Below are 20,183 nucleotides of genomic sequence, written 5' to 3'. Positions count from 1 at the left end.
GAGTACTGTGTCCAGTTCTGGGCTCCCCAGTTCAAGAAGGATGAAGAGCTACTGGAGAGAGTCCAGCGGAGGGCTACAAGGATGGTGAGGGGACTGGAGCATCTCCACTACGAGGAGAGGTTGAGGGAACTGGGCTTGTTCAGCCTGAAGAAGAGAAGGCTGCGAGGGGACCTTATAAATGCCTACAAATATCTGAAGGGTGGGTGTCAGGAGGATGGGGCCAAGCTCTTTTCAGTGGTGCCCAGTGACAGGACAAGGGGCAATGGGCACAAACTGAGGCACAGGAAGTTCCGTCTGAACATGAGGAGGAATTTCTTCCCTCTGAGGGTGACGGAGCACTGGAACAGGCTGCCCAGGGAGTTTGTGGAGTCTCCTTTTCTGGAGATATTCAAGACCCGTCTGGACAAGATCCTGTGCAGCCTACTGTAGGTGACCCTGCTTCGGCAGGGGGGTTGGACTAGATGACCCACAGAGGTCCCTTCCAACCCCTACTATTCTGTGATTCTGTGATTCTGTGATTCTGTATTGCTCAGATTGGAGGAGTGAGATGACTGAAATGTAACCTTAAAAAGAATGGGCATCGAGTGCAAGAAACAGCAGTGTAAATCATTCATCTATTGGAAGACTTTGTCTAGTTTGCTGACACTAAGATTTCCATTAGGTCTTGTATGTCACACAGAAAACAATGGCAGTGTATGATTTTTATTATTTAAGGCTGGTAACTCGTCTCTTGCTCTGTGGACCTTTCCCATAGTGGTACCTCACCTGCAGTAAAACACATCCTCCATAGAGCTAGTAGAAACTAGTAGAGTCCAAACACTTGAAAACATCTCCTGCATGCTATATCTTGTACAGAGCTTGCAGGTAGTTCCCACGCGCAACTTAAAGTGTTGAAATTAATCTGCCCATTCATAAATGCTTTAGATCTGGTTACCTTAGAGGCTGCTGCTTTTCTCCAGGCAGATGAGTTCATTCAAAATATTAAAGTTAAAACATTCTTGGAAAACTCTGAAGAATTTAGAAGTGATAAAGCTGACAGGTTATGAAATAAAGTTTGAAGTGTTCTGTAGAATTAAAACGTAACAATACAGAGCAGAAAATTATAGAAAACTTTAACTGTATTTTAGAAATCATTAAAACATTTTATAATGGGAAGACATATTTCTGTTTAATTTTACAGAATTCTTTATATAATAGCATCTTACGCTTAACTGTTAAGCAGGTCGGAGGCAGGATGTTCTCCATAAGAGGTCTTTGCTTCCTATCTCAGTAAACTGCTGACATTCAAATCAAATCACTTTTAAATACCTAGTTGCTTAACTTTATTTGAAATGAAGTGAAGGGAATAGAAGTGTAGACGTAGGATAATTCTGAGTTTAAAGAAACTTGGAAGACTCTTTTAAAAGGAATATATTTAAACATTTGTCTTAACAATTGTTTATGGTTTGTAGAGTACACTCCCTAGTTTTAGTAGTAGACGAATGAAAGAAGGTCTTTCTGATCTGATCTATTTCAATATAAGTTTCTGAGATCGCTACTATATATACAGTAGAAATACCGATTTGTGTTAACAAACAAACAAAACTTTTTGCAATAAAACAAGATCTATTAGGCAGTCTTTGAGTTCCAAAATGTTGTGTCCTGTATCAGGCTATGTAAATAAAATTTTACTACGTTGGCTTTAAGTCTTTCTTTGATTGGCTATACATTTTCTGTCTTTGCTATCTCTGACATTCTGAGTCTATTAAATCATCACTTGAATGACAGACAGCAGGACTGTAGATATTCAGAAAAGCTGGAAGAATGGTTAGCTCTTTGGCCACAACAGAAATAAAGAGCTCTTCAGTAAAATTCTGAGAACACCTTACATTTAAATGAGAAAGGCACTGATTAAAAGGAGAGAAAATACCAAAATACTCACCCAGAGATACTGGGATGGTCTGAAAAGAGCTACCAGTCCAACAGAGGAAACAAAGGAAGCTACAGCTGGGAACATATTGGACTAGAGATAATAGGAACAGTAGGAAAAGAAGGAAAGAAAACATATAAAGGAGAAAGAAAACATTAAAAGGAAGAAACATAAAAGTGAATGAGAAACCAATAGATGATACTGAAATATTTGATATTGAGGGGCAGGATCTGAAGGCACATCTGAAAGGTTATGCTTAACTGCTGTCCTGGGTTTGGCCAGGACAGGGTTAATTTTCACCGGGAAGGGGCACAGCCGGGCGGGCTGACCCCACCTGGCCAAACAGAGTAGGGTATTCCATACCATGTGCCGTCATGCTGGGTTCCGGTGGCGGGGGAGGGAGGCGGCGGGAACTCTCTCTTGGCTCGGGAGTGCGCGGCGGCTGTGCAGGAGAACGGCTCTGTGGGTCATGCGGTTTGTGTTGTGTTTTCTCCTTATCTGTATCATTGTTGTTCCTGTTTCCTCTGTTTGCTGTTCTGTTAAACTGCCCTTATCCCGACCCACCAGTTTCTGCCTGTTTTTTTTCCATTCTCTTCCGCACGCCGGCGGGGGGAGGGGCAGCCGCATGGCGCTTTTGTTGCCGGCTGCAGCCAAACCAGAACAACTGCCTTCCAAGGCTGGGCTTGCTGTTGTAGGATATTAAGCAAGAGGGATGTCTAGGTAACCCCAAATCCAAATGGGAAACAAACAAACCAACCCAACAACAAAAAAAAGGCTAGAACTGAAATGCTGTGCTCTTAGAAGGGAAAGGGGGAGTGTAAACATTTTGGAAGAGTGTAATGCAATTTAAGTGTGACTCTATGATGTAATTTTTATAAAAAAATAATCCAGTCAGTTGTGATTCATTATCTCTACTTTTGGGTTTTTTTGAGTCTAACAGTATGCTGGAATTCCTGGACTGAAGTTAAGGGTTAAAAGGCATAGGTACTTGAATATTTCATTGCATTTCTTTTCTATTTTTGTCTTGTTCTCCTCAGGTTCTATAAGGTAAACTCATTTTTTTTGCTATATATATTATGACAATAAAAAAAATCCTGCTATAGGTTGTTTTCTTCTGAAGGACTTTAGAGACTGCAGTAATATATAACGGTATGACTCCTTACTCATATCTTAATTTTATAGACAACTTGACAAACCAAACCTTGTAGGATTGAATAATATTATCTAAATTATACATTATACTAAGAAATGTTCTCATGTAGGGAATACATACACTATTGAGAAAAAATTCAAAAGTTTTTGAAATTCCACAATATGCATTCTCATTCTACACTTTAACTAATACAGTTTGCTAGTCATTTGACTAAAAGTAGCAATCTGCAGTTAGGGTAACCACTTTTCTCAGTATAGGCAATTACAATCTCAATTCAGCCGGGCTTCTCAAATACCACTGTCTAATTCACATCTTAACAAACTGGAGACACTTCAATTATCTATGCCTTATCTGAAATTATTCAGTTCTCAGACACTCATGTGAACAATCATTTTCACAACAGATGTCTTTGCAAAACTGAAACAGATCAGCAAGTCCCTTTTACGTTCATCCATTTCTTCAGAGTTCTTCTTTCACTCTTTCAGGTAACAGTCACAGCTCTCTTGCAAAAAACCTATATAAGTTCTTACTTTCTTCTCACTTGACAGACGCTCTCATAACACCAGCTTCAGCAAAGAACAGGCAACTCTCTACGGACTAAAAGAAAACACAGTTTCTCAAATGATGCTGAAAGGAAAGGCACTGAAAGCCTATCAGGAAATTCATGTCCATCACATTACCTCTCCTCCAAGGAACAGCTCCATTCTTTAGCTAGTACTGGAGAAGAAAGACTGCTTTTGTTCAGTCCACATAAGTCTACAGGATCTTTCTGTAAGGAGATACTGGCATCTTCCCTAATGAAGTCCACCACCCTCTCATCCGTTTTGACTGGAGTTTCTCATCGCTTCCTAGATCTGACTGCATTAGCTGGTATTATGCCTGATATTCATGGCCTGTCTACATTATCCTTTGCTTTCCTCTATTCTGAATCTAAAATTTCCTGCCAAATTCTCACTGCGTCTCACCAATCTCTGCCTAATCCTTCCAATGACTACTCAACATGAGCCTTAATTTCTTAGGAAAAAACATTTCTGTCTTTTCTGTTATCTCCACTTAAGCTGTTACTGACCAAAGAGTCAGGACAAGCTTGTACTTTACCACTGTCATTCCCATTCTTCATTGTGGAGGTTCTTTTGATACAGTCACAGTCTTGCACGAACTAGAAATGATGGCCACACAGAATGGTGAAAACAAGGGGCAGACATCTGGAGTTCTGAATGAAACTATCAAGAAGTTGCAGATATCTTCAATTTCAGGAGTTTAGAAGATAATCAAGACACTAAAGCAGCCCTGAATGACAACTTCTGATACTGCTCAAAGCTAGTTTCTCTACAGTGACTGCTGACATGAGTCATGTGGTGTTTTTAACAACTCTGATGTAGGAGCCACACAGGACTACCAGTGATGAACTTCCAAGAACTGTAGTTAACCTCCAAAAGCCGCAGCAATTGTCCTACAAACAGTCGATGGGAAATTATGACATCTACTCTAAGACTCACGGTGAACCACCTCCTGCAAAAGCACTCCTCACCCCTCATCACATGGAAGATGTGGGCATACTAGCTTTGTGTTTCACTAGCTCTGCTTCATTCCCTGTCTGCTTGTGGGGGAGCCTGAGTCAAACATCTGTTTAAAATGTAGCAGAGAACTTCATTTCAGGAAGAAAGTGAAAAGGGAAAAAAAAATGAAACAAACACAAACAAATATTAACTGCCCAATTTGCATACAGGCATAGTTTGTAATAAACTCACTGGAAACACTAATTTATAATGTAATGGCACACATTTGACTCTATTACGGGGCTATGTTATATATTTTATAGGAAAATAGACTTTTTCATGTCTAAAATTATAAAAGTAGAAATAAAATAAAATAAACTCCTTCCTCTCCATCAATACTGACAACAGTAAAAAGTCTGTATGGTCTTACAGTGTTGCTATATTTTTCTCATTAACGCATTAGAGCTTCTGCACTTTACTATGTGCACAGAGATACTGGTGCTTATGAATGTTTTTAAGGCAGTTTGCTTGCTACAGCTTCATTCCATTTTAAGAAAGATGCACAATCTAGGATTACACTTGTGTCTTCTCCTGTCACTAGCTTGCATCTTTATAACCCCACATTGCAAAAAAATTTGAATTCCCTTCTCGTTGCTTTTAAAAGTTCTTGTTTATAATGGTAGTGGCAATTTAATAGATGTGTATATTTGAAACTTAAAACAATGCATAGCTTTCCTTGTTGCATTGATTAGACTATGCTAATTCAAATCCAAAAATTCTTCACAGAATTTCAAACTATGTTCATCTGTATGGGCTGGAATAGTTCTCACTTCATATGATTTTACTAAAAAAATGGGAAGAGTCAAGTGCTTTAAACATAGTACTTTGTTTTCTGAGGGCTAACTGTGCTTGAAATCCCAGAAGAAAATTATATAGGCTGTAAAACCAAGAGTACTGAAACAGAAGAAAACATGAGCTTAATCTCTGCAAGTTAAAACTGCTGAGTCAAGATTTAGCAAGCATCATCTCTACCTTGCTGTTTCTTTATTGATTTTTTCACCATTAGTCCACTTAGTTGTCAGGCAAAATTACTTGTTTAAACTGAGTGACAAAAGCCAAATTTCATACATGAATTTCAGTCCTTCTAACCTGTCCGGTTTAAGGCTCACAGACTAATAGACACTCTCCAGAAAAACATCAGTTTTCCCTTCTTATCTTGAGAAAGGAGAGGTCTCTGTCTCAGACAAAAGTGCCACACGGCCGCCCCTCCCCCCGCAGGGGTATGGAGGAGAATGGAAAGAAAAAGAAACCGGTGGGTCAGGATAAGGGCAGTTTAACAGAACAGCAAACAAAGGGTACAGGAACAACAACGATACAGATAAGGAGAAAACACAACACAAACTGCACAACCCGGAGAGCTGCCCTCCATGACCGCCACCGCCAATTCCCAAGCCGCGAGAGAGTTCTCGCCATGCCGTCCCCCCCACCGGAACCCAGCATGACGGCACATGGTATGGAATACCCTGCTCTGTTTGGTCAGGTGGGGTCAGCCCGCCCAGCTGTGCCCCTTCCTGGATCCCGGTTAAAATTAACCCTGTCCTGGCCAAACCCAGGACAATGGTAGAGATGAAAGCCACCTGCAAGAAATGAAGAAAAGCCTTACAAGACTAAGTGTCTTAACAAGCAAACAGCAAACAAAATTTGGTATAGAGAAGTGTAAAGTGATACACATGAGATAACCAATTCGTCTGTAAAGTACATGGATGTGAGTTCATCACTAAAAGACACAAACAAGACTTTGGGATTATGACACATAGTTCTATGAAAATATAGTCTCAGTACTCGGTAGTGGACCAAAAATCAACTCAATGTTTGAAAATCATAGGAAATATAGGGAGAGAAATAAAAAAAAGTGAAATCACTGTATAAATCTGTGTTTTTCCCAAACCTTCAATATTATGCGCAGATACGATTTTGTTATCCCCAAAGAATATTCAATAGAACTGAGAAAGATTCAGAGAAAGAAAAGAGTGTTCAAAAGCATGAAAGATCTTACATTTAACAAACCGCTGTGAAAACATGCTCTGCAGCCTGGAAAGGAGACAACATAAAGGAAATGCCAGAAGCCTACAGAATGATCGTGAAGAGTGTGAATAGAAAACTACTGTTTGCTGTCTCCTATTACTAAAATAATAGATTATTAAATTAAGGTAGTAAGAGCCAAGATCAAACCAAATAAAAGGACCTAGTTCTTAATAGGAAAAATAACGGACCTCTAAAATTTCTGACCATAGATTATTGTGCATGTAAAAATATGTCTCAACATAAAACAAAAAAGAAATCCAAAGAGGTTAAAGAATTCACTTTAGGTTCAGGAGATCCTCAAAGCAGAATATAATTAGATGACAGGACAGTATCAAAGGGAGCTATAATTTGTTTACCTTGTTCTTAATCTTCATTCAGGAGGTATGACAGGAAAGAGAATTTTCCTTTGTTTCCAAACCAAGAAAATCCACTAGACCTTAAATTTTTTCCCATCTACAACTTGGTTTTTTTGTTTATCCTCATGCCTCATATAGACCTCTTCTCTTCTTCCAAAAGCAAGCACATTAATTTTGCTAAGACTTGTAGGTGGCACCACTAAGCACACTGAAAACCCTCATTCAATTTTCTGTCCGGTGGTCAGGAGCATGAGCCACCAAAATGTCCCCTCTGCATGTTCTAAGATATGTGCTGGTCTACTAAAAAGAAAAATTATTGAGATAAATATATAGAGGAGTATTTGTTTACTCAAAATGAATAAATAAGTGTATTTTGATAAATCTACCTAGGTACACCAAAGGGAAGCATGGCTTTGCAGATATTATTAAAGTATAAGATAATCTGCAGAATTGTGACTATTTTCCCAGCAGGTACTTCAGATTGACATCTTCACTGATGATGATGATTGGTACTGCTGGCAGAAAGAGTGGATGTTTTCAATATGGCTTGTTTCTTTCTCTTACATGAAACATTTTTGGGAGCTTCAGCTTTCTAGAAAATTGAAAGGAAACTTGTTACAGAAGTCTGGAATACTATAGGTAAATGTGGAATTCTGGAAATTATCTCCTTTAAAAAGTACACTGAATGGAGTTGAAGGGAAAATGTTACCAGATCCACCTGAAAATTATCCATTGAAAGTTTTAAATTAGATGTACTTAGCAGTTAAACTAAATCTTTTCTACGACACTGTTCATAGAATCATAGAATTGTAGAATCATGGAACAGTTTGGGTTGGAAGGGACCTTAAAGCTCATCTATTTACAAACCCCATGCCATGGGCAGGGACACCTTCCACTAGACCACGTTGCTCAAAGCCCCATCCAACCTGGGCTTGAACATTGCCAGGGAGGGGACATCCACAGCTTCTCTGGGCAACCTCTTCCAGTGCCTCACCACCCTCATACTAAGGAATTTCTTCCTTATGTCTAATCTAAATCTACCCTCTTTTAGTTTAAAGCCATTACCCCTTGTCTTATCAGTACAAGTCCTTGTAAAAAGCCCATGTCCAGCTTTCTCATAGGTCCCCTTCAGGTACCGGAAGGCTGCTAGAAGGTCTCCTTGTAGCCTTCGCTTCTCCAGGGTGAACAACCTCAACTCTCTCAGCCTGTCTTCATGTACCTGTACACAAAAATTTCTTAAATCTTAACTGAATAGATGAGTGGTATTTTAGACTGGCTATGTTGCTCAACTGTAATATCCTTTTGAAGTTGTTCAGCAGGGAAACGTCTTTAAAATTCTGTGCCCGTGCTTATTCTTTCCATAGTCCTCAGAACTGAGAAAAGAATTCTGTAATCATTCCACAGTACAGAAGAATGATTTCACCTCTACACCCTTTCAAAGTTTATTCATCACATAGGATATTTTCTAATTATCCTTTGGAACAGTCCTTCATTAGATGGTGAATATTTTGATATTAAAACACACACACAGTCTTATACCATTTATTTTTAATGGAGAAAGTTAACACAAAACCTGGAACTCTAGTAGCTGTTTGCTATGAAGGAAAGAGAAATCTACGTCCAAGCAGAGGAAGCAAATTTCTAGCTGTTATTCTACTATTTCCACATACATTCCCCCCTAGGTCCATATAACATGAGAGGATTCTTAAAACCTTTTAAGACAGATTTCTTATCAAGCTCAAAAATTAAATTGATAGTAATTATAAAATTAGTATGAGAACATATTATTAGAAAAAACAGTTCTTGATTCTGTTCATAATGAAAATAAGGCAGATTACCCAAATATATATTTCATTGTATTTTAAACTGAATGAGCTCCAGTTTGAACAAAACATTTTCTCTCTGCTACTGTGTGACAACTGTCACTAGTGTCCAATCTACGGACACTTCAGATTGTACTCATGACGGGTCATGTGTTCTAAGCTAGATGCAGCTTGATAGCTTCAGGGATGGGATGTCTTCAAAGAGGAATCACTATGGACTTAGTTTTCCAGAACAAAATGTTCCTGAGAGATGGTATCTACAAGGGATTGGTAACTTTATGTTTGAATTCATTTTGGCATTCAACGTAGTTTACAGTAACTTAGGTATAAATAACTCGCAAACATCCAGACAATGCCAGCCAAGAAGTAAAGGACAGTAGGAATCTGGCTATCTCTTCTTGGCCAGGAAAGCCTGTGGGAGAAGCATGAACAGAAGTAGAATTAGCAAGAAGTACAGGAATAAATAGGGTCTTCATGTGGAGAAGAAAATCTGTAGTTTTATTTCTTGTGGATTATGAAATGTCAACAGCCCTGGCCATAACTCACTATCTAGTTATGAGCTCTATTTACATTAGGATTACATTACTCAAATGTGTTCAGGGTGTTTAATTATGCTAACATACATGAAACATATAACTTATTAGAAAGTGTTTTTATTAAAAGGTTATTGTTGCGAGGACATATTAGTGTAATTCTGAAAAGGACACCTGAGATTTATCCCATTTCGTATGGACACTTCTACAGAGAAGTAATAAGAATTCCAAAGTGAAATACAGCTTGTCCTAATGATGAAAAAAAATTCTTCTAGGAGATTGTTGTGATCTAGTATAAAATAAATACTTTAGGAGAAAATTACTTGCTGAGGAAATGTATAGCAGCTATAAAACAGAGTATTTTAAACCAAGAGTATTTGAAATATTAGACAATGTTATGAATTGGTGGAACACTAGCCAAGTGATCCAGCCAATCCAGAAAAATATCACTTTCTAATTAAATGAAGAGAGAATTCTTCCTGTGTTTTTGAGCTAGTTTTAAAGACAGAACTAGTAGGAACTTCGGTTTCATAGCTTATGTCTCTTAGGGCAAATATGACCCTCTCCAAGTATAAAGTACTGACAAGTACTGTACAAGTAGGATGGCGGTGGGGAGAATGCATGAATGAACTAATAAGGCTGCAATAACTGTTTCCTCAGAATCCAGACTGGATGTTTTATTCTGTGTTCATGGTGTTGATTACCTCTTCTTTTCCTTTAATTTGTGGACAAATAATAACTAAAAATTTAAAACAGCCTCTTAATATAACAACATGAAATCCTTTCCACAGCTTCATTTTTGTGTTCCTTTTTTTTACGAAAACAATTTAAAAATAATAATTAAGATGATTTCCCACAGTTAAATGCATCAACAAACTTATACACCTCTTTAATTTTAACCTAAATGTCACAACATATGCTGCTCTTCCAGTCTCAATAGGGAGCAGATTCCGCAGTCAGGGAGTATAATTACAGAAAGCTCTAACTCCTGCTGTCTCAAAGTTACACTTAGGGCACACTAAATAGTCAGTCAGTTTCAGTCTTCAATGGCTGACTGAAGCCTTTGGTAATAAAAGATCAGTCAAGAGTATATTATGATATTTCACAAAACGCTAACAGCTTTGTAGAATTTATAATCTGGTGAGACATATGCCATCTTTGTACATCGCCAAACAGTCAAAACCAAATACAATCAGAATAGAAAATAAATATAGTATGAGTTTGTAACAGGAAAAGTGTCTATTTGCCATCACACAAGCAAGGTAATACATCTGACATAAAGCATAAATTGACAGGCAATGAAAACGAGTCTGTTTATCCAGCAGTCTTTGTTGGACCCTGATCATAGTTAGGAAGAGTCTTCAGCTAAAAATGGGATGTCAAGTAATATTTTTCTTTCATGAAATATACAATATTAAAAAAAATTACAAAGGTCTGTAGTGAGCTTTTCCTTTTGTATTTAAGCTTCTTCAGAAAAATCAAAATTTTTACCTGGAAAAAAAATTAAAGTAGGTGAGGAAGAATGAGTCATAAAATGAATTGGAGAAATGAATAACCTTTCTGAGAGAAGAATATCTGATGTTCTCGTCTTTTGCTGCACAAAAGTCAATACAACACTCGGTAGTTGACTGCCAACATTTCAGAAGAAGCACTCATGCATGAAAATAACCCAAAATGAAGGAGGCAGGACACTTACAATATTCCTCCAGGAAAGTATGAAATGTTGAAGAATCTTTGTTTTAGTGTATGCACCTTCTATCTGCAACCTCTTATTCATGATTCTTTTTCATCGAGCCAATAATTTTCAACTGTAAACCTAGGCAACACTAAATTTGCTGGAATGTGTGGTAACTCCTGGAATTAAGACATATTTAGCCAATGCTAGTCAAATGAAAGACACTGAAATAATAGTGATGGGGATCAGTCATGTTAAAAACATATTTTCAAATTTCATTACTCTTCCAGAACGGTGGCATTTATTTAGCTTCTGTAGTCCTTCTCTTCGCTAAATTACAGCATTTTATCTCTTTTGCTCCAGGGACAGAACGAATCATTGAGCAACATGTGAAAAGGCTTCTCCAGACATTATTTACAAGTATGAATTAAAAATTTCCCTAATATGGGAATTCCCTAATACTGGAATAAATAATTTATATGAGAAAAATTCATATGGGAATAATTATGTTCCATTTGAGTTCACTTCATCCTTTCTTCAACTAATTCACTTTATTTGTTGACAGTCCTTTGTGAGGAAGATTTTCTGATTTAAAACACATAAGACAAAGTCATGGGCCTGAGGGCACTCCGTGCCCTTACTGTCCTTGCCCACCCCCTCGGGGCTTCCCTCACCTTGCCCTTGGCCCAGGACCCCATGTCAGCCCCCTGGGACCACCAGCAATCACACAGGAGGGCTGCTGACAGCCATGTCCTATTCGGCCATGAAGTCCTATTCGGGACTCACGAAGCCAGGCCTGCCTGCAGGCCCAGCCCAGCCTTGGCCCATTCCCATCCCCTTCCCCATCCCCATGGCCCTGTGGAGACTTCCTGCATCTGCCAAACCCTGAGTCCTTTCATTGGGCCTAATCCTGACCCCCACCCACCATCCCCGTCCAGCCTTGGCCTATCCCTATTACCAGTGAGGCACCCAATGCCCAGGGCTGGGGCTGCCCCTGGCTGCCTCCCATCTCCCTGCTCCTGGCCAGTGAGGACCCCTGTCCTGCCTGCCCCCGGGGAAGGTCTTGTGGCTCCTGGCACCACCCCTAGCGATGGCCTTTGGAGATTCCTGACAGGCAAATCCATCCATGGCAAGTGTGCAAGACTGTAGTACCTCATTCTTATTTTTCCTGTTATAGTCTCAGTTACTTTTACTTTGAAAAATTCTGGATGCTTATTCTGTCATACTGTCATAACAATCTTGATATTGATTACTTTTTGTATGGGGCCTATTAACCTGTTTTCCGGTGTTAACTGTGAAGATCCTCAACAACACACAAAAGAAATAATTCCAAAGAAAACATTAAAAATACAGAAGTGCAAATTAATGAACAAAACCCTCAAATACAATGATATAATAAGCTCTTAACAAAACTTCCAGAGGTATTTGAAGGGAGGCAGCAGGAAAGATGGGTGGGTGGGTGAGTGGAGACACTGTTGCACAGTCAGTAAATACTGCAAGAAACAAGCACTGGAACCAGAAGTTATGAACATTAGCATTACAGGATTATAGAAGACCGCTACAAACTGGTTTTATCTCGACATTGCCATTGTCATCTCTTCTTGGCCTCTGAAAAAAATGCCACAATGATATGCAGGAAAGCGCTAGCGCGCAGAGTAGCGCGCTGACTGGCAAGGGTGGACTTGTCTAAGCAGGCAGCACGCATGGCACAAACTGCACATATGTGGACATGCTCTGCACCTGCGTGAATGCCCCTATAAAAGGGCAGCACATGTTCCTCGGAGCTTGCTTTCTCTTGTTCTCCTCCTCACTGCCTCGCTTCTGGGCTCCGCCCTCGCCGGGGCCTCCATGCCTGCACAGAGCCTGAGCCGACCTGACATTGCTGGACATCATCGAATCCATGGTGGTGGTGACTGATTCCCCCTCCCCCCACACTTCTTTTCCTCACCCGCTGGGGTTTTTCAGACTTTACTTCTTTCTTTTTTTTTGTCTCCTTCCCCCCCCGCTGTAGTCCCCACCCGACCTCTGATTCCCAGTTCACCGAAATAAAGTTTACAAGGTTGCACGGCATATGACTCCATTTGTGTCTTAATCTCATCTCCTGGGATTGCATCGAAACCTCCCTGATATCAGATCGGGACAAGGATATATTTGGCTTTATTTACAGCCAATGAATGTTGTATCTCCAGAAGCATAACATGTTCATGAATATCACTGGATTTACTGCATTCTACACATATGAGAAAAAATGTTCAGAGAACTGTGCTGACCTTACCCAACAGATACAAACTATACCAGCTTGCAGGATTGCATAAACTCCCAAATCCAGGGTTTAGAGCATAAAGAAGCTACGTGCAGGATATCAGAAAAAGTGCGCATTCATTCCCTAGGAGGAAATTGGCCAGTAGCATTGAGCAGAGCTAGCAAAAGGCGGTCAGTATTTGCTAAGTACATAATCTCCTTGTGTTTTAAACATTTCTTCAGGATTTACCACTCATCTTCAGATCCTTCACTGGCACCAAACTTTGTTCCCACTTATTTTTACTGTAGGAGTAGGTGCATGCATTCCCTTCCAAGATGCGTTGTTCCAGTGCTATCTGTTGAGATCCTATCATTGCATAAAAATTCACACACAACGAGCCTGAAAGCAGCAAACTACAGAACAATTCCCCTGTGAAGATACGCCCTCTTCTTGCAGATCCCTCTGAATTCTCAGAAAAGTATTCATATCTTATTTATCAAAATTTTAGATTCTTCTGGAAATTCTGTCTGGTGTAGAATCAGTACAACATGGAGCTGGGTCTTCATCTGGGGGCAAGAAGCTGTCACAGCAATACATTAGCTGGGGCTGTTCTCTAGATGCGTTTCATTGATAGTGACCACTGTTTCAGAGACAGATGCTCCAAAATATGTTGTTGCAACAAATAAACATCACTGGAATACAAACCAAAAAAGTAGCATTGCTACTCTTACTAGCTGTGCATCACTACTTTAAACTAAAACAACGGTGTAGAAGTCTTCTAGGGTAATCAATCTCATGTGCAGCCAGCCACAAGAAAAAAAACAAGAAAAAAAAGACGAAAAACAAAAAAAAAAAGAAGAAAAAGATGTTTCTGTGAGTTCTAGTCCTTTCTTGTGCAGAAGATTGAAATTTTGGGGGGATTTTGCAAAGTTCATGATTACGAGTTCTTTGATCGCTGCTCAAGGACTGACTGCGGTGTTTGGGTGGTGAGAAAATTGTATTGTATATAGTTTTTGTTCATTATTATGAGTAGTAGCAGTAGTAGTATTTACTTTATTGTCTTATTAAACTATCTTTATCTCAACCCATGAGTTTTCCCTGTTTTTCCATTCTCCTCCCCATCCCACTGGGGTGAAGGGGGGTGGTGTGAGAGTGGCTGTATAGTGCTTAGTTGTTGGTTGCTGGGTTAAACTACAACAGTCCCTTTTGGCTATATCTGGATATTTTGGTTAAAATAATCAAGTGTCACATTTTAGCTATCTAAGTTGCATATTTATGAATTAAGCAAAAATACATTTGAAATTCACTGCTCTTGAGAAATTGGTATTGGAGGGTGAAAGATTTACATAGCTATCAAATTATCTTGCATTTTTCAGAGTCCTGAGTATTTGGGAACAAGTCTTTTAAGGTTTTGGATTGGTTTTGGGGGTTTTTTTGAATGGCATTATTTTTCTTATACATTTTTTAATCAATTAATCAGAGTGGAAGACAGGAATCTGCCTGGCTGGTAATACCTTCCAACTAATGTCATGCTGTCCACTGTAGGTTCTTTTTATCAGTACTATCTGGAAGTATGGAAGCAATCAGATAATTTTCCATATTTCTCTGTAATCATTAAAGGAAAAAAATCTCTTTTATGTCTTTTAATGCTTTAAACGATCGCAGTTTCTCTTTTAAATTATGAAAGTTCTGACCATATGTTTGCATGTGTGTGCATGTTCATGTTTATAATTTCATACAGAATCCAAGTCTATATAAAACTGTAAATAATTTTCTGTATATTCTTTCTCAAGGACAAGTGAAACTTATTCAGCTCTCCTAGATGGAAACAAAGGATATCAGCTAGCTTATCCCTTTTAAATATAATAACAAACATGTATATGATGGGTCAGTTAGAGGGAAATTCTGTAAGATGCCTCTTCTGCATAAAGTCTTTCCATTATGAAGTGTAGCAGCTAGTTTGAAATATTAACTGAATTTATACTGAAGACTTATACTCTGAGAAAGCTGTTCTAGCTGACCCTACTTTGAGCAGTGGGGTTGGAAGAGATGATCTCTAGAGGTCTCTTCGAACCTCAGCTACTCTGTGTTTCTGTGATACAGTGTTTTCAGTGCAGAGGTCTGACTGTTAGACAGGCCTTGGGACTCCAGCTGTGGTCTCAGCAGTACTGAGAAGAAGGGAATGATCACCTCTCTTGGTCTGCTGGCAACACTGTTCCTAAGACAGCCAGGATGCTGTTGACCTTTTTTGCTGTGAGGGTGTATTGCTGGCTCACTGTCAGCTTGCTGTCCATCAGGACCCCAAGGTCCTTTTCTGTGAAACTGCTTTCCAGCAGATTAGCCCCCATTGTGTAGAGGTCCCTGAGGTTATTCCTTATGAGAGGCAGGACTTTGCCTTTCTCTTCGTTGAGCTTCATGAGGTTTCCATCTGCCTCTTTCTCTAGTCTGTTGAGGTGTCTCTGAATAGCAGTGTCACCATGTGGCGTGTTGCACTATATGACTCTACGTTTATATGTATATTCATTATAATGAAAAATCTTTATGGCTCATGAAGACAGAATATAGAGAATATCTAGCTTTCTCTTTGCTCCTTGCAAGAGACAATCCCTTAGAAATAGTGGGTGAAATTCATGCCACTGAAAAATCATCCTTGCCTTAAGTTTACTGTTATTTTTCTTTACTTTCCAGTTAGATTTATGTTTCATGGATTTAGGACTGTCTTCACTGCACTTAGCTTTGTCAGTTAACACTATACTTCCAAATATAAGAGCATCATACTACTCATCATATATCACCAGCTCACTCCCTAGTCTCCTAAAGATGTTTCTTGTGAACATGCACTTTTTTTTGTCTATATATGCGCAGGAGAAACTTTTGCTGTTTTTCCTACTGGCATCTATTTTTTCCCCAAGCACATTTGCATTTCACATAACCCTTCATATCTCTAAACCAGCCAAAAGTAAGAAAAATGAGACATTATATGACAGAGAGGTATATTGAAAATAAGGCACTCTAGATTAATTATTTCAAACTTTAAGCCATGACTAAGAAAGATGCTATGATGACAGCAGAGCTCAAAATAACATCAACAGCAAGATGTGAAAAGGCTCTTGAGTGTTTTGGAACATCCAGTCTGACAGAAGTTCTCCTGATGGGAGTGGAGTTGCAGCCTGAAGGCATCAGAAGTCAAGGTCATTGTTCAAACAGCAGGCTAGTCACTGTTACATTTGTATACTTGAAGAAGCATTAACCTATGGAAGAAGACTGTGAGCAACCCAAAGAACCATCATATTAAGCATGCAAAAATAATTTTCCTAAATGGAAAATAACACGAAGTGACAGAAATTTAGCAGTTTTTGTATGGAAAAGACAAAGTGTTCCACTAATTCCCTTTTACGTGGTCTGATCCCAAAGAAAACATGCAAAAGGACTATTTTTTCTGTGTCCAGCAGTCTGTTTCCACATCATGAATGCACTGGGCTTTCCTTGCATGTGTGGGACTGTCCATGGCTGGCTTGGTTCACAGAGGAATTTCTGGATCTGTTCTTCTGGAGTATTTTTGTTATTTTGAACAAGGGGACAAGACAAGGAAGAAAGAGTGATGGGACACTGCAGTATCCAGGCTGATCAAAATACTGGCCTGTATGAGCCAGTTACTTTGTCAAAAGTGCATGAAAGAAATTATGCTGATTAATAACTGGAAGAACTGTGGCTTAGTCTAGAAAAATACAGATAATCAGTTTACGTAACTATAGATTTTAAAATGAAACAAGAAAACAGTTTTTTCCTTTGCCCATGAAAATAGGTTTGGCACACTATCTCAACAGCACAAATATACATAACAAGATCTCATATATACTTTAGAATGCATTATGTTTCTTTTGGTTACAGAACTGTTGTAGAACTCATCTCTGGATGTGTAGCCTTCCTGGCCGTTGTGCTACTGGGGTAGGATTTTTTGGTAATTGTTTCCCCTGTTGCATCTTATGTTGCTGAAAGAAGAATTTCATTTATTCCAGTAACCAATACCATAATCTATTTTTCACTAAGTTCTACTTCCTGTTGTAAATCCATATCTTCCCATTTCTTCACTTTAAAATATAACATGGCCAAATTTCATGTTTCATACAGAACTTTCATAAGCAATTTTAACAAGACCTAAAAGAAAGTCGACATACAACATTAGATTTAGATTTGACAATAAATTAAGGGACACTTTGCAACTGTAGGAAGTTTTCAATTCGATGACCTATTTTTAAATAGCTTTGCAGTATGCATAGGTAGCGTATTTCTAACACATAGTCATAATAGATTTTACCACTCCCAGAACTGAGTCTTGATGTCAGCTTTCTGATAAATCTTTTCAGTGAAGCAGGACCAGAGTGCTGAAAAAATTATCCAACTTTATGGATGTCTATCATATCTGTAGTTTTCAGAATATTCCCAAATACCATATGACTATTTTATAATGATGTTTAGCATTAAGCACCTGACCCAACCTTATAAATGACTCTTCTGTATAATTAGCACATTAGTCACTCTGCAAGATTGAGTCTGATGAATTATTCAAACACAGTTCTGCAGAGCTGCTGGTTGAGGGCCCTCTGTAAGGGCACTTTAAAACTCTCCTGTAAAACTTTGAAGTAGTAAGGAGGGAAAGAAATGCAGTTGAAAGAGGAAAGAAACACTGATTTTTATTGCCATATGAAGAGCATTTAGAAGTGGAAGGGAAGACACATGCAGAAAAGGGAAGCTAAAACAAAAAAAGTTTCTTTAAGTCCTTAATTAAAACAAATAAAGAAAAAAATATTTATGAACATATAAAGCCATCTTCTTTGTAGCCTCCTGTGGAGCCCAGTAAAGGTGGTTTGAAGAGATCCACTATATGAAAAAATACGATGTACCCAAATGGGTGAGTCCTGTTATTTACTTAATCAACATATTTCTGTCTCATTCTTCACGATCTGTTTGTGAGATGCTGTTGATTTTTCAGAAATTTAGAATTTTTTTAGACAAATTTTAGCTGGTGGATTGCTTGTAGTCTTTTGTTTGATACCTCTGCCCTCCTTTAGTTGTCATTATCATTTGCATAACTGGTCAGATCAGTCAAAAGATATTGTTTGTTTACAGTTTGATTGATGGTAACTGGTAAAGAGAGGTTGAGTTGGACAAAGTCATTGTGCTTTTGATTAATTTAGGAAGAGTGGTACATGGCTGTATGGTAAGGAGTTGCAGGGACATTCTAAAACCTTTCTTATCTTAACTGCTTCACTTATTTTTCTTTCTGAATTGCTTGATTGGCATATAACTGCTAGAAAAACTGTGCTATTGAAATAGGCTTAGGAGAAACATGATGTTCACTTTGAGTGAATACCAATAACCAATCTACAGGTCAAATGTATTATTTGCATCTATATGATGGCTCTAACTGGGGCTTCTCTTAAGGTCTTTCTCTCCTAGGTTACCTCTAATGCAATTTCAAAGACAGGGCATTACCTCGACTTCAGGTATCGCCATAGGCACCTGCTTGGGACCAAGAGCTGTAATGAGATGAGCAGAGAAGGAATAAAACCAGTTGCCATCTCAAGCCAAAGGCAAAAGTATGTCTTGCTGTTGTCAGCCCTAACCAGTAAAAAAGTGTTGAAGCCAGACTGTGGGAAAGAACCTGGTACTAGCAAGATCACATCTTAGTCACAGTAAACGTGTCCAATTGGAAGGTTTTTTTAAAAAAAATATATCTTGGTGATAGAAAGCTGTGCTATGGTTTCACTTGCAATTATTTCTAGAATGTAGGAAAAAAAATATTGTCTACTCCTTCAGAATACAAGAAGAGCTGGATTTTGTTGACAATGTTGTCCCATTTTATCAAGGTCTTTCCATCTGTTGCCATGTCTCAGGCTTCCAGTTACGGTTTCATTAAGAATGCACTTTATTACACTGTCTCTGATACTTTAGACGTCTGAGCAACACTGGTGAGGCCACACCTGGAGTGCTGTGTGCAGTTCTGGGGTCCCCAGTGTGTGAGAAACATTGATATACTGGAGACAGTACAGTGAAAGGCCAAGAATTTGATGAAGGGACTGGACTATCTCTCCTATGAGGAAAGGCTGAGAGAACTGGGACCGTGTAGCCTGGAGAAGAGAGGGCTCAGGAGGATCTTGTCAATGTCTGTACCTGAAGGAAGGATGTAAAGAAGACAGTGCCAGGCTTTTTTTCAGTTATGTCCAGTGACAGGACAAGAGGAATCAGGCACAAACTGAAAGACAGGACACCCTGTCTGAACATTAGAAGAAAAATAATTGTTCACTGTGAGGGTGACTAAGCACTGACACAGATTTCGCAGAAAGGTCATGGAGTCTCCATCCTTGGAAAACCCCATGTACAGTTTCCCCAACAAGCTCTTTGGGCTACTTAGGAAATGGGTAAAATCTGCTAATGTAACTCCTTTGATTTTTCTTTCAAAAAATGATCTTTGTGGCAGTTACACTTCTCCCTCTCCCTTTCTCCAGAAAACCCATGGAAATTTCCCACAGGTAACTTCTGTAATATGGCACAAGTTTCATAGTCTGGAGCCAGATTTCATCATTTTATGAATTGCACCAATCTGGTTTGTGTGGTCATGACTCCCTCTAGTGATGTCTACACAGTCTACCATGTTCTCATACCATATGGATTCTTACAATAAGTGCCCCATGTTTTTTTGTACTCGCTGAACTCCTTAATGACTGTTAAGTCATGCTTTATTCACATACAGGTTTTAGCATCAGAAAGCCTTGATTCACAGTGGGTCAGATCTGATGGCATTGACACATGCTAGAAAATATGAAAATAAACCATGGAAAAAATGATCCAGAAAGAAGGATATAATATTAAAATTCCTGTAAATTGTAAAGTTTTTAGTGTACAAA

This window comes from Opisthocomus hoazin, chromosome 7 (genome assembly GCF_030867145.1).
Source record: "Opisthocomus hoazin isolate bOpiHoa1 chromosome 7, bOpiHoa1.hap1, whole genome shotgun sequence".
Taxonomy (NCBI): Eukaryota; Metazoa; Chordata; class Aves; order Opisthocomiformes; family Opisthocomidae; genus Opisthocomus; species Opisthocomus hoazin.
This window is presented reverse-complemented; position numbering follows the sequence as displayed.